This window comes from Acomys russatus, chromosome 17 (assembly GCF_903995435.1).
Source record: "Acomys russatus chromosome 17, mAcoRus1.1, whole genome shotgun sequence".
Taxonomy (NCBI): domain Eukaryota; kingdom Metazoa; phylum Chordata; class Mammalia; order Rodentia; family Muridae; genus Acomys; species Acomys russatus.
In genome coordinates this window covers 573,435-589,167 of record NC_067153.1, presented here as the reverse complement: position 1 = coordinate 589,167, position 15,733 = coordinate 573,435, and the positions used below count along the sequence as shown (strand labels likewise).

Below are 15,733 nucleotides of genomic sequence, written 5' to 3'. Positions count from 1 at the left end.
GAAGAGAGATTTTGATCTTCCAAGAATTCATGCAAACACATGCATACATACACGCATACACACAGGCACATATACACACCTACACACTCACACACATGTGCAGGCATACAATACATACACATACATACCTGCATGTACATATGCATATGTACACACATAAGTAATGCAAATTCACCTATACACTCACATACATTCAGAGAGGAAAGACACATGGCTAAATCTAAGTAAAAGACATCTATTCTGGTTTTGCTTTATGTATATGCTGCAAATTGAATTTAAGACCTATGCTAGGCAAACACTTAAATGCTAAGCTATGGTCACAGGCCCTGACATCTATTACTCTACGGCCTTAGGTATACAATCATTAAATATATCAGTAAAATCTGATGTGACAAGAATGTATCTGCTATATTGTCTTAATATTATAAACTTGAGAATTAGGGTGTTGGGTTTTTTCCTGAGGAATTGCTTTATTTTGAAAGTTTAAAAGACGCCATTATGATCCCAAATGGCAGCACTGATCACACACCACGCCTGATCAGCAGGACAGCCACAACTAAGCAGTGAGCTAAAGACTAAACTGAGAGCTACAAAACACAAGTGCTGCTGATTACCAGGTGAGCGGGGTTCATACTGTGTAGACCATGGGTGTGTCAAAGCATTAAATACCCAGGTAACCCACAGAAAATTCCCTGGGGACAAGTGACAATAGCAGCCATCTTAAGAAGAACTGTGAGACACTCATGCAGCCTTGGGCTCAGATCTCTCTCTGCACACCTGCTGTTTACTGGCCTGGCCATCTTGGACACAGAGCAGACAGGCAGAGCTGAGTCTGGGCACCAGCCACAATCTACATTAGCTGCCATGCTGCAAGCAGCTTTGGGCTCAGATTTCTCTCTGCCCGGCAGCTGCTTACCAGCCTGGCCCTTTTGGAACACAGAGCAGATAAGTGGACCCATGCCATCTCAAGAAAGACTGTGGAGCACTAGTGCAGCTTTGAGCTCAGATCTCTCTCTTCCCGTCTGAAGCTTACTGGCCTGACCCATCTAGGACAGAGAGCAGACAGGCAGAGCTGAGTATGAATGGGCCACAACTCACATTAGCTGCCATCTTGAGGTCTGTGGGGCACTGGAGCAACTTTGGGCTTGGATCGATCTCTCTCTGCCCACCAGCTGCTTAACAGCCTAGCCCATCTGGGACACAGAGAAGCTAGGCAGAGCTGAGTCTGGTGTGGGCCACAACCTACATTTGCTGCCATCTTAAGATCTGTGGGGCACCCAAGCAGATTTGGGCATGGATTTCTCATAGCCTCTCCCCTAGCTGCTTAATGGCCTGGCCCATTTGGAACACAGAGTAGATGGGCAGAGCCCTGTTTACTTACCTGGCCCATGTTGGACACAAAGCAGAAAGGCAGAGCTGAGTCTGGGAACCAGCCACAATCTACATTAGCTGCCATGCCACAAGTAGCTCTGGGCTCAGATTTCTCTCTGCCCAGCAGAAAGGAATGTGGGGCACCTGAGCAGCTTTAGGCTTAGAACTCTCTCAGCCTGCTCCTCTTCTGCCTGACCCAACTGGGATACAGACAGGGAACCCAGCAGAGCTGAGCTGTGGGGTAGACTCCAGCATCCACTGTCCTGAGGAGGCCTCTGGGGAACCCTAGCAAACAACTTGGAGCTCCTGTTGCTTGCTCTCAACCTGCCTGGCTCATGTGGGACACAGACAGCAACCTCATTGGAGGAACCTCTATGTCTGCTAACACTAGAGACAACCTGATGGCTAAAGACCAGTGCAAGAAGACAAGCAACATAACTCAGAAGCCAGTGAACCTACCACAGCAAGCCCTGGAGATATGAACACCTATGAAACACAAGAAGATGACTTTAAATCTGAGGTGATGAAAATGATAGAAGCCTGAAAGAGGAAATAAATCACTCAGATAAATACAGGAAAATACATTGACACAGATGAAGGGAATTGAATAAATCCTATAAAGAATTATAGGAAAATACATTCAGATGAAGGACTTGAATAAGTCCTATAAATAATTACAGGAAAATTCAATCAAACAGAAGAAAGAAAGAAAGAAAGAATACTATTCAAGTTCTAAAGAGGGAATTAGAAGCAACAAAGAAAATGCAATCTGAGGCAATCTTAGAGTTGTAAAACATAGGGAAGAAAACAAGAACCACAGACACACGCAGTGCCAACCAAATTGAAGAGATGAAAGAAAGAATCTCAAATATGGGAGACATGATCAACATTATCAATACATCAGTCAAAGAAAACATTAAAAATAAAAAGTTCATGACACAAAACTCAAGAAATCTGGAACACTATGAGGAGACCAAATCTAAAAAGTAATAGAAATAGGAGAAGATTCTACGTTCCAAGACCCAGAAAACATTTTCAACAAAATCATAGAAGAAAACTTCCCCAACCTAAAGAAAGAAATGCCCATAAACATACAAGAAGCCTAAAGAATTACAAATAGATTTGACCAGAAAAGAAAATCCCCCTGCCACATAATAATAAAAATATTAAATGTATAGAACAAAAAAAAAAAAGAATATTAAAAGCTGTGAGAGAAAAAGGCCAAGTCACATATAAAGGCAAGCACTTCAGAATTGCACCTGACCTCTCAACAGAGATTAGGAAATCCAGAAGGGCCTGGACAGATGTCATGCAAACATTAAGAGACCACAGATGTAACCCAGACTACTATACCCAGCAAAATTTTCAATTACAGTGCATGAAGAAAACATGATATTCCATGGCAAAACCAAGTTTAAACAGTACCTAACCACAAATCAAGCCATACAGAAGATACTAGAAGGAAAATTCTAACCCAAGGAGTTTAACTCCACTCAGGAAAACAGAGGAAACAAATAATCCTTCATCCACAAATCCAAACGAAAGGAAACTCTCTCTCTCTCTCTCTCTCTCTCTCTCTCTCTCTCTCTCTCTCTCTCTCTCTCTCTCTCTCTCTCTCTCTGTGTGTGTGTGTGTGTGTGTGTGTGTGTGTGTCCCATTACCCACATCAAAATAACAGAAACTAACAACCACTGGTCATTAATAGCTCTCAGCATCAATGGCTTCAACTCCCCAGTAAACAGACAAGGGCTGACAGAATGGACTCAAAAACAGGACCCATCATTCGTCTGCATAAAAGAAACACACCTCAGCAATAAAGATAGACATTGCCTTGGAGTAAAGGGCTAGAAAACTGTATTCCAAGCAAATAGACCCAAGAAGAAAACTGGGGTAGCCATTCTATTATCTAATAAAATAGACTTTTAACCAAAACTAATCAAAAGAAGGACACTTCATACTCATCAAAGGAAAAACACACCAAGATGATATCTCAATTCTGAACATCTATACCCCAAATGTAGGAGCACCTACATTCATAAAGAAAATTTTATTAAAGCTTAAATCAAACATTGAACCCTACACATTAATAATGGGAAACTTCAATACCCTACTCTTCCCAATAGACAGATCATCAAGTCATATCAAGACTCAGTGTATCCTCTTCCTCTGAGGCCAGACAAGGCAGCCCAGATACGGGAAAGTGATCCAAAAGCAAGTAACACAGTCCATGTCATAGACAACCCCTACCCCACTTGGCACATGAAGGCCAAGCTCCTCTTCAGTTACATATGTGTCAGGGGCCTAGGTCCAGACCATGCATGCTCTGTGGTTGGTGTTTCAGTTTCTGAAAGGCCCCATGGGCCTAGGTTAGTTGACTCTGTTGGTCTTCTTGTAGAGTTTTTATCGCCTCCAGGTCCTTCTAGCTTTTCTCCAACTTTTCCACAAGACTTTCTGAGCTCTGGCTAAAGTTTGGTTGTGGGTTTCAGCATTTATTTTGATGTGCTGCTGAGTGGAGACTCTCAGAAGACATACTAGACTCTTGTCTGCAAGCATGGCAAAGTATTATTAATAAGGGTGAGGGCTGGCTTTCTCCTAAGTGATGGGACTCAGGTTGGGCCAGCCATAGTTGGCCATTCCTTCAATCTCTGCTCCATCTTTATCCTTGTGTATCTTATAGGCAGGGTAAATTTCAGGTCTAAGGGTTTGTGAGTGGTTTGGTGGGTGGCCCCTTCCTTCCACTGGAGTACCCGCCTGGCTAGGAGGTCTCTATGTCCCTTGCTGCTAGGAGTCTCAGCTAGAGTCATCCTCATATCCTCCCAGACCTGTCACAGGTCTCCAGCTTATCTCAGAGATGTCCCCCTTGGCTTCCCTTCTCACTCCCAACCCTCTCACCTCTCACCCTTATTCTCCCCACAAATGATCCCCATCCTCATTCCTCTCTCCTATACCCTCTCCAACCTAGTTCCCTGAGATGGCTCAGCTATTAAAGGCTAAGCTCACAACCAAAGATATAAAAGTTTTACATATTTTTAAACATTTTTTATAATTTTCAGCCATTTTCAGTTAACTGGAACTGTTTCAAGCCCTCAAAGTTTCTTATAGGAAACTTTGTAAATTCCTCCTGTCAGACTTGTTACGAGTTTGAGAAGTTTTCATTTATATTTTTCATTTATCAGGCACTTGATAGTCTTCTAAAAATTGTTAACTTTCTTTTCTAGATTCTATAGTCCTAAGTATAGAATCTTTCTTTTGTCTTTAATGTCCAGCATGAAATCATGACCTTGTAGAAGGCCTGTAACTTGTTAATGTGAAGCTTTAAGGGTGTTCTTCCTGGTAAAGTATGTTGTATATCATATAGTTTGTAAAGAAAAGGGCTATCTTTTGTCTGCTTTGCTATAAAATTTCAGTTTACTTACTTCTTTAAGCCAAACATTGACTTTTGAAAAACAACTGTTTTCCTGTCTCCATGACTGTGATCTCAGGAAAGGCCACCCATTCCAGGGATTTATTTATCTTGGATTATTACCCAAGAGGAGATCACATAGTAAGGGCAAGAAGCTGGACTTCCCTTTGGGTAGGTGGGGTTGGACTGTTTCCTGTGTGGGTAAGTCTTCTAAAATCAGAACCATTTTTTTACACAACCCACATTGAGTCACCTGTCTTAAGGCCTAGAGACATAGATTTTGGTTATATGGTAGAAACCATCATAAAACACTATTGTCTTCTTTTTTAAACTGTTCTTGAGAGGAAGCATTCAGAAGAGATGGAGAATTGGCCAGTCTATGTCTGTTTCCTCAGAACAGGTGACTCTAGCCAGAGCCACATGGTGAGCATTATGCTTTACAGGTATGGTAAATGGCTTAGAAATTTTGAATAAGAAAATAAGGTGTGAAAAAAAAGGATTCTGAAAAATTCTGTAATCTTTGGAACATAATGGTAAGCAAGAGAGGCACTCTTGGTATTTTTGTCATTTCCATGGTCTCTTTGGAATTCAATGTCCATAATCCCTTTCATCATTCTTTTTTCAAATGCATATGGACTTTATTTATTTATATATAATAAACTAAATACAGTAGAACAGTTATGAAACAATAAAGAATGTTAAAGTTATATTCAAAATGCTTAGCTTATTTGTATTTGGTAAACTTGGAGAAAATACTATCTATTCTATCTAGGTGAGTCTAAAGTTTTGTGTCTAAATTATTCTCCATCGTATCTTGTATTTATTTACTTTAAAACATCTTTCTAGATATCAAAACTTTTTTTTAAAAATCCTAAACAACTTAAACCTAACTGTGAAACTATAACTATCTCATCTTCAACCCCATCAGAGACTTGAAAGAATAAGATTAGTACTTAAGTAGGAAGTGCAGGCATGCAGCTTCCAACACTAAGAGATGACAGAGACTGTTTGCTGTCTAGTAAAGTCACCCATTCTCTCTATATAATATTGGAGTATCATCTTCAGCCTTTTGGCCCCATATACCTGGCAGACATAATTGTAAAGTAGGAAATATGAAGGATTTGCTTACCATATCATGGCAGATATTGTCAGTCAAGTTAGCTTGAGTCCAAGTCTTGTCCATTTTGGACAGTATATTGCCTAGAGAAAGCTGGGGCCCTTTTGCCCACTGGCTAGTTTTTTATTAATGAAGCTATCTTCAAAAGGAGATTTTTATAATGTTCATCATCTTCATTGAGGTGGAAGTATTGCCAGGAGCTAACATGTCTCAAGTCAAAAAAAGGCCTTAAATTAATAAAAATATCTTTGAATGCCATATTCTGCAAGTCTCTGAAGTTTAGGGGGGACCATTTGTCTTTATATTTACATAGGATATAATCATATCTATCTATCTACCTATCTATCTATCTATCTATCTATCTATCATCTATCTTATCTATGATAAATATGAATAGGCAAATGCTGTTTGTTTCTAAATATTTACTATCTGTTCAATCTAGGAAGTATATTTCTGTGATGAACTAGACTAGTATCTGCCATGACCATGATTCTGACTGATTAATCACTAACTTGTATAAGTTAATTATCCTAAACAGTTTGTAATGGCAGCTTTTATCAGTCTTATAAGTCTTGCCGTAGAGCAGTGGTTCTCATCCTGTGGGTCTCGACTTCTTTGGAAGATGAACAATCCTTTCACAGTGATCCACTAAAACCACCAGAAAATACAGATATTTAAATTACAATTCATAACAGTAGCAAAATTACAATTATGAAGTAGCAATGAGAGAAATTTTATGATTGGGGTGACCACAGCATGAGGAACTGTATTAGAGGATCAAAGCATTAGGAAGGTTCAGAATGACTGTCATAGAGGGAAGCCCTCTGCCATATTGCCTTCCTGGGCTTTAATGTATTGTAACAGCTCATGATTTATGAGCAATAGGTTGGAAAAAAAACTGAGGTCAACTTTGGCAGGTATCATATAGGTGTTTCTTTGTTTGTTTTTTCCTTTTTATTCTTCATTAAAATGAAAACTCTAAGCTTTTAATTTAATATAATCTACATGTATTATAGGACACAGAAGTGCAGCTGTCAGGAAGTGCATGGTCCTGGCATGCAAATGGCCAAAATTTCAAATTTTAGCTTTACTATCAACTTGTTATATAAACTTAACTCTTTACACTTCAGTATCCTCAGAAAAACTGCTATGGAACATTGTGACCATTGTGACCATTGTATAACCAATAACCACTCAAATATAGACATTAATATTAGCACTTACTCTGATTAAGAGAAATATGAATGGTCCTCAGAAATACACATTTGTAAGCTATTGCAATTTTTCCACTTAGCATTTGTACACACATATATGTGTGCCATATATATATATATGAGTCCTATTTTACACTCAAAAAACTTAATGATAAAGGCAAAAATGTCTGACATGTACCTTATATAATCATAGTGGTTGCAATTAGATTCAGTTATGAGCTGTGACAAAATTAAGGATGCTAAGTGGACTAAGAGTTGGAAATCGGATGCAGTTTTGAATAGAAACTTCAGGGCAGGCCTTGTTGTGGACATTTCATTGTTGTTGGAGGTTTCTGTGAATACCCTTGTAGAATGGGAGAGAAGGAAGAAGAGGGAGGAGAGTAAGCTGCTGAGAATTTCACTTGGGCTAGAATGTCAAAACATGGCTGGGAGAAGTTTCCCAGATGGCCTTATTTTATTTCATTCAATTTGGGCAAAGTTCCCATGATGTGTGGTACTGTGTACACACCCTGCTTTCCCAAATGTGGCTGCTGAGTACTGTCACCTGGTTTGTGACCTCGGAAGGAGGTCATCATCATGACTCACATCTGTTACAAGACTGTCATTAACAAGTCCCTTGGGGCCAGCAGCTATCGGCTCTTCTTAATGGTCTGAGCTGTAGTTACTGAGAGCTCTATCCCATGTGGTTGCTTAAGTGTAAATATACATCAATTATCATTAAATGGCATTAAAAATTTAGTTTCTCTGTCACATTAGTAACATATTGAGGGCTCCGTGGCCACAGAGGGCTGGTGGCTGAGGTGTCAGCTCTGGGGTCAACCACCTATGTCACTGCAAGAAGTTCTCTTACGGCTTACTATTTTGCATGTTTTTATCTCTGACTTTTGGGGAGTGTGACTTTCAGTTTTAGGATTTTCTTGTTGTTTTGATTTGTTTCAGTGCTAGATGAAGAATTTTGTGTAAAGGGAGGATGTTTAGACAAGTGTTCTTCTGTTCTGGAATCTGAGTTCCCATCCCTGAAGTTTATATTTCTATTCAGATGTCCTGAGTATCTTTGAGCTATTGCTTTGCATATGTGTCCTGGAGGAGTGCTATGAGAATTAGATTCCTCAGTGACTATGGAAGGATTAGCAAGTTTTGTAGGTCAAGTTACACACTCAGGATATGCTTTAGACCCAAAAAATGATATTTTATTTGAAGCAGTTTCAATCAAGGGACATGGAGTAACCAATTATGCTCCCATACTGACAGGCACAGTGCTAGTTCCCTGAAAGGAACATGATCCCAAATCCCAAGGAGACCATCTTTGGGCAGTAGAGAGAGCCCAAAATAGAGTTTCACTTGTCTTTCACACTGCTATACCTAGGGTGTCCTGAAAGCCTGGAGAGAGCTGAATATATACGTAGGCCTTACAGGCGGTAGGAGTGAGAAGATAGGACAGAAAACAAGAAGTCCATGAATTGTTCCTTAAAAGTGGTGATTTTCAATGGGATCTTGGTGAATTGTTGTGATGATGAAGTTGGGAAAATGGAATCCTTAAGATATGATGTTCAAGAGCATGAATAAAGACACCATGAACAAAATTAGTAGACAAAAAGAATCAGAACTCTAAAGCCATTACTGATGAAGTCTAAAATAAAAGTGAATGTGTCTATAGTGGTAAACAGGCTTGGAATGAGAGAAGTGGGGAAGGAGTAGATCTTTCTCAGTAGTTTATGTTCTCCTAGCAGAAGTACTGTAGAATTTCGAATGAGCTAAGCTGGAGAGTGAGATGCCAATAGTGGTGAAAGTTTTGGAAAGGCAGGGTTTATAAAAGTCTAAAATAAAGGTAATAAGGATCTGAAATGAGAACATACTACAGGGTGAGAAAAGAAACTTGCTCTGGAAGTTCCAAGATGGCGGCACCTAGCAAGCACTGTATCTGATCTACTGCACAGAGACCAGGGACTTGAATGGAGCCACAGACTGCTAAATCTAGAGAACTTTAGATGAGTGGGATTCCGCACAGCGCAGACTCCTGGAGGGCCTGGTCCTGGGTCAACCAACAGACCACGGAGGTCCTGAATCCACTCTCCAGACACTTGAACAGAACCCACCTGCGGGCTGCAGCTGGCAGATAAAGGCGGAATTCAGTGTGTGGGTCAGTGCCAGAGCCTGTGGAAGTCACAGGGAAACAGGGGAAGCTGCCCTCGGCCCCAATCCACCTGCCCCATGCAAACTTGCCAAGCATCCCCATGCCGCATGGAAATACAGGCAACTGCGTCCAACTAGCTCAGAGACAGCACATGCAGCCTGCGGGGGTGAATCGGGCCCAAGTTGGAGCTGAACACAGGGTACTGAGCGGCTGGGTCCACCTAGCCCAGAGAGAGCGACGAGCAGTCCGCAGGGCCAAATAGGCCCAGATTGGAGTCGGACGCAGGGGATAGAGCCTGCAGACCCGAGCAGTTAGAACCCAGCTTGGACATGTCACTCAGCCTTGGCAGGCTCTCCCACGTGGCTAGGTCCACCTAGCTTAGTGAGAGCACACGCAGTCCGCTGGGAAGAATAGACCCAAATTGGAGCTGGGATCAGGGTACTGAGCCTGCAGATCAGAGCAGTTAGAACACAGCTTGGACACTTCACACAGCCCCAGCAGGATCTCCCACACTCTCGGGAGAGGCTAGACACGCCCGAAGTGTCTATACACTGGTCTAAAAGGCACCATAGCTCAGTGGGTCTGAGCCGTGTGAGGTCTTGACTACAGGACCGCGGTAAGTGCAGGCAACTGGAAACAACTTGTACATCCAGAGCTTGCCAGCCTTGATCTGAGACCCCATAACAGCTGGACTGAATTTCAGCACTAACATGAGAGGGATCAATCAGAAGCATACCTCGGCTGACCCAGCCCAGAGCCTAAAGTATAAAGAAAAGTCTCCAGAAGTGGAAACTAGGTCATCTGTCTGTTCCAGGGGAAAGTTCCCTGATCACCACAGGCAAGAGTACGCAACCTATAATCATTCACTAATTGTCCAATCTCAACAACCAGGGAAGGAAACCAGAAGCCACACACCATCAACAGAAACAGCAAAATGACTAAAGGACAGCATAACAATGCAAACAACAAAACTCAAAACAGCTCAGCATCTCCAGATCCTAGCTGTCCCAAAGAAAATAACCCTGAGAACCCAAAAACAACTGAAATACAAGAAAACAACCTCAAGTCCTTAGTAAGGAAGATGATAATGGAAGCAATGAATGAAATCTGCAGGAGGATGCAACCAAGCAGGTTGGAGTCATAAAAGAGACATATAGAGAGGCACTGGAAGAATTTCAGGAAAATACAAACAGACATGAATCTGCAGGAGGATGCAACCAAATGGGTTGAAGTCATAAAAGAGACATAGAGAGAGGCACTGGAAGAATTTCAGGAAAATACAAACAGACAGATGAAGGAAATCATTAAAAAACTTTAAGATCTAAAGATGAAATTGGAATCTATGATAAAGGAAAACACAGAAGAAAAATGTGACCAAGAGGCCTTAGAGAAGAAAGCAACCAACAAAGAGATGACCTTGTCTAACAGAATCCAAGAAATGGAGGAACAAATTTCTGGAATTAAAGATACAATCATAGAACTTGAAACAACCATCAAAGAAAATGCTAAATCCGAAAAGTTCCTGACACAGAATATCCAAGAAATCAAGGACACCATGAGAAGATGAAACCTGAGAATAATAGGCGTTGAGGAAAGAGAAGATGTCTGACTCCATGGCACAGAAAATATATTCAACAAAATCATAGAAGAAAAATTTTCCACTCTGAAGTAGGTGATGCATATGAACATACAAGAGGCCTACTGAACACCAAATAGAATAGACCAGAAAAGAAAATCCTCCTGCCACATAATAATAAAAACATAAAATATACAGAACAAAGAAAAATGGTAAAAGTGGCAAGAGAAAAAAGCAGAGTAACATATGATGGCAAACCTATCAAAATTACACCTGACTCCTCAGCTGAGACCATGAAAGCCAGAAGGGCCTGGACAGAAGTCTTACAAACCCTAAGAGACAACAGATGCCAGGCTAGACTACTATACCCAGTAAAACTATCAATTACCATTGATAGAGAAAATAAGATATTCCATGACAGAAAGAAATTCAAACAGTACATATCCACAAATCCAGCCTTATAGAAGTTACTAGAAAAAAAAAAACTCCACCCCACAGGGATGACATACAACCAAAACTACCCAGGAAATTGATAACTACACCATCGCAAAAATCACAATCTCACAAATTCTCTACTGTAACAAACATCAAAATGAAAGGAGTTAACAGTCACTGGTCATTAATATCTCTCAACATTAATGGTCTCAATTCTCTAATAAAAAGACACAGACTAACTGAGCAGATGCATAAACAAGATCTAACATTCTTCTGCATCCAAGAAAAACATTTCAACCACAAGGAAAGACATTACCTCAGGGTAAAAGGCTGGGAAAAAATATTCCAAGCTAATAGTCACAAGAAGCAAGCGGGTGAAGCCATTTTAATATCTAATAAAATAGACTTTCAACCAAAATTAATCAAAAGAGACAAGGAGGGACACTTCATACTCATCAAGGGTAAAATCAACCAAGATGACATCACAATTCTGAACATCTATGCTCCCAATACAAGGGCACCCACATTTGTAAAAGAACTATTAACAAAGATTAAACCACTCATTGATCCCCACACAGTACTAGTGGGAGACTTCAACACCCAACTTTCACTGAGGGATAGGTCATTGAAACAGAAACTAAGCCAAGATATAACATCACTAACCAAAGTCATTAATCAAATGGATCTAACAGATTTTTACAGAACTTTCCACCCAAACAAAAAGGACTATACTTTCTTCTCAGCACCCCATGGAACCTTCTCCAAAATTGATCACATAGTAGGTCATAAAGCAAGTCTCAACAGATACAAGAAGATTGAATTAATACCTTGTATCCTATTAGATCACCATGGTCTAAGGCTAGACTTCAATAACAACAGAAATAACAAAAAGCCTACTCACACATGGAAACTAAACAACTTTCTACTTAATGACATCTGGGTCAAGGAAGAAATAAAGGAAAAAATAAAGAACTTCCTGAAATTCAATTAAAATGAAGAAACAACATACCCAAATTTGTGGGACACATTGAAAGCGGTGCTAAGAGCTCTAAGTGCCTTTAAAAAGAAAATGGAAACATCCCACATAAGCAACTTAACAACACATATGGAAGCCCTAGGGGAAAAAAAAGAACAGAAACACCGAAGAGGCATAGACATCTAGAAATAATCAAACTCGGAGCTGAAACCAATAAGTTAGAAACAAAAAGAACAATTCAAAGAATCAACAAAACCAGGAGCTGGTTTTTTGAGACAATCAACATGATAGACAAACTGCTAGCCAAACTAACTAAAAGGCAGAGAGACACTATCCAAATCAACAAATCAGAAATGAAAAGGGAGACATAACAACAGACACTGAAGAAATACAAAGAATCATAAGATCCTACTTTAAAGGCATATATGCCACAAAATTTGAAAATCTAAAGGAAATGGACAATTTTCTTGATCGATTCCACTTGCCAAAACTGAATCAAGATCAGATCAACGAATTAAATAGTCCTATTTCTCCTATAGAAATGGAAACAATCAATGATAGTCTTCCAACCAAAAAAAGCTCAGGGCTAGATGGTTTCAGCACAGAATTCTACCAGACCTTCAAAGAGGAGCTAATACTGATACTCTTCAAGCTACTCCAAAAGATAGAAATGGATGGAACATTAACAAATTCTTTCTATGAGGCCACAGTCACATTTATACTTAAACTTCACGAAGACCCAACAAACTCAAATCCAAGTGGATCAAAGACCTCAACATAAAACTAGAGACACTAAGTCAGTTAGAAGAAAAAGTGGGGGAGAGCCTGGAACACATTGGTACAGGAGACAACTTCCTGAACAGATCACCAACAGCCCAGGCCTTAAGGTCAACAATTAATAAATGGAACCTCATGAGGCTTAGAAGCTTCTGTAAGGCAGGAGACACTGTCAACAGAACAAAGTGACACCCTACACACTGGGAAAAGATATTCACCAACCCTACAGCTGACAAAGGTCTAATATCCAAAATACATAAAGAACTCAAGAAATTGAACACCATCAAAACAAATAACCCAATTGAGAAATGGGGCTCAGAACTAAACAGAGAATTCTCAGCAGAGGAATATCGAATGGCTGAGAAACACTTAAAGAAATGCTCAACTTCCTTAGGCATCAGGGAAATGCAAATCAAAACAATTCTGAGATTCCATCTTACACCCATCAGAATGGCTAAGATCAAAAATTCAAGTGATACCACATGCTGGCAAGGATGTAGAAAAAGAGGAACACTCCTTCATTGCTGGTAGGAATGCAAACTAGTACAGCCACTTTGGAAATCTATCTGGTGCTATCTCAGAAAACTGGGAATAGAGCTTCCTCAAGACTCAACTATTCCACCACTTGGAATATACCTAGAAGATGCACCAGCACACAACAAGAACATTTGCTCAACCATGTTCATAGCAGCTTTATTCATAATAGTCAGAAAATGGAAACAGCCTAAATGTCCCTCAGTAGAAGAATGGATAAAGAAACTGTGGTACATTTACAGTATGGAATACTACTCAGCTATTACAAAACAAGGAAATCCCAAAATTTGTGGACAAATGAATTGAACTAGAAATGATCATAATGAGTGAGTTAACCCAGAAGCAGAAAGAGTCAAATGGTATATACTCACTTATATCTGGACACTAGCCCAAGGGGTATGTCCCATGAAAGCCTTCACTTACCAGGGAAGTGGAACTGAGGGGAAGACATCCTATTGGGACTTTAGGTGAGAGAAGCATGGGAGAATGGGGAAATAGAAGGATCCAGAGGGTCCTAGACACTTACAAGAAGAACATTATGACTGGCAGATCTGGGGCCAGAGGTCCTGCTCAAACTATGGCACCAGCCAAGGACTATACATGCAGTAAACATCAGATCCCTACCCAGATCTAGCCATGGACAGGACATTCTCCACAATTGAGTGGAGAGTGGCCACTAACACTGACATGAACTCTGGTGCCCGTATTTGACCATGTCCTCTTGATAGGGAGACCTGGTGGCACTCAGAGGAAAGATAGCAGGCTACCAAGAAGAGACTTGATACCCTATGAGCATATACAGGGGGAAAAGGTCCCCCTCATTCACAGTCATAGGAGAGGGGAGTAGGGGGAAAGTGGGAGGGAGGGAGGAATGGGAGGATACAAGGGTTGGGATAACGATTGAGATGTAATATGAATGAATTAATAAAAAAAGAACCTTGCTTTCAATTAGTGTTTTGAATATTGATTGGATGATGGTATAAAACAGATAAATGAAGCAAAGAGGTCTCTGCTTTCAGCAAATTTTTTTATTCCAGGGTTGTGGTGCTAGGCTTTGGCTATAGATGATACAAATATTTATGTTGGCCTTAGTGCTGTCAAGTTTAGTTTATGGCTCTTCAAATGTCCATTCTTTCATGTACCAAGGAATTTGAGGTATACACTATAGTGAAGAAACACCATTCTATTAATTTAATTTTGCAAATATGTAGAAATTTTACTTCATTTCTAGTAGTTTTAATCCAGACACCAAACAACCCCATTGTTTGGACATCGTGTTAGATTGAACCTTTGGATCTTAATTAAGAAAGGCTGAAAATCATCAGCAAAATTTCTATATGATTCTACCACTAATCCCAATCAAATTTCAAGGTAACTCTAGTTTTCAGAATCTTAGACTTTGTCTACCTGAATCCTCATTCATATTTTCAATGCATATTAATTATGTGGAAAGTTGGTGGCTTCCTTCCCTTTTATAATTATGTATTTATCCTTTTATATTGTAAATTAAGTTCTGAGGGGTAAATAGAGAAATACTTATAGCTTTGCAACCCCAGACAGATTCTTATGGGGAGTGGGGCTCTGTATTGAAATCAATGATTTCGTGGTATGTGAGTACATTGTTAAAGAATTTCCCAAGTAACAGTTACCATTATAATGGCACCTTTTTTCTTTTGCTTTTTCATCATCATCATCATCATCATCATCATCATCATCATCATCATCATTATTATTGTTATTTATTCACATTACATCTGGATTGTAATCCCCTCACTCTCGTCTTTTTATTCCCACCCTCCCTACCCCTCTGATCTAGTCCCTCTCCCTATACCTCTGACAGGTGCGGTCCTCCTCCCCCACCATATGACCACAGTCCATAAGGTTTCATCTGAACAGTTGGCAGGCACTTCCTCTGTGTTCCCACAAGGCCTCTCCACCAAGAGCAAGTGATCAAATCCTAGGCACAAGAGATCTTGTCAGAGGCAGCCCCCCACCCCCTCCGAATGAGCTGCCCATTTGCTACACCTGAACAGAGGGTCTAGATCCTCTGTTTGCACTGTCCTTGCTTGTTTGCATCAGTCCATGCAGGTGTCCTGGATCTAGATCCATCAGCCTTGGTCGTCTTCTTGTGAAGCTCCTGACAATCTTACCCTTCCCACCCTCAACCCCACTCCTGTCCTTTCACCCACTCTTATG

General features: G+C 40.3%; 1 protein-coding gene across 1 annotated transcript in view; it reads right to left on the bottom strand.

The window, feature by feature from the left end:
• Cpq (carboxypeptidase Q) overlaps window positions 1-15,733 on the bottom strand; it is a 324,103-nt gene that overhangs the window by 290,022 nt on the left and 18,348 nt on the right. The gene's annotated exons all lie outside the window — the stretch shown is intronic.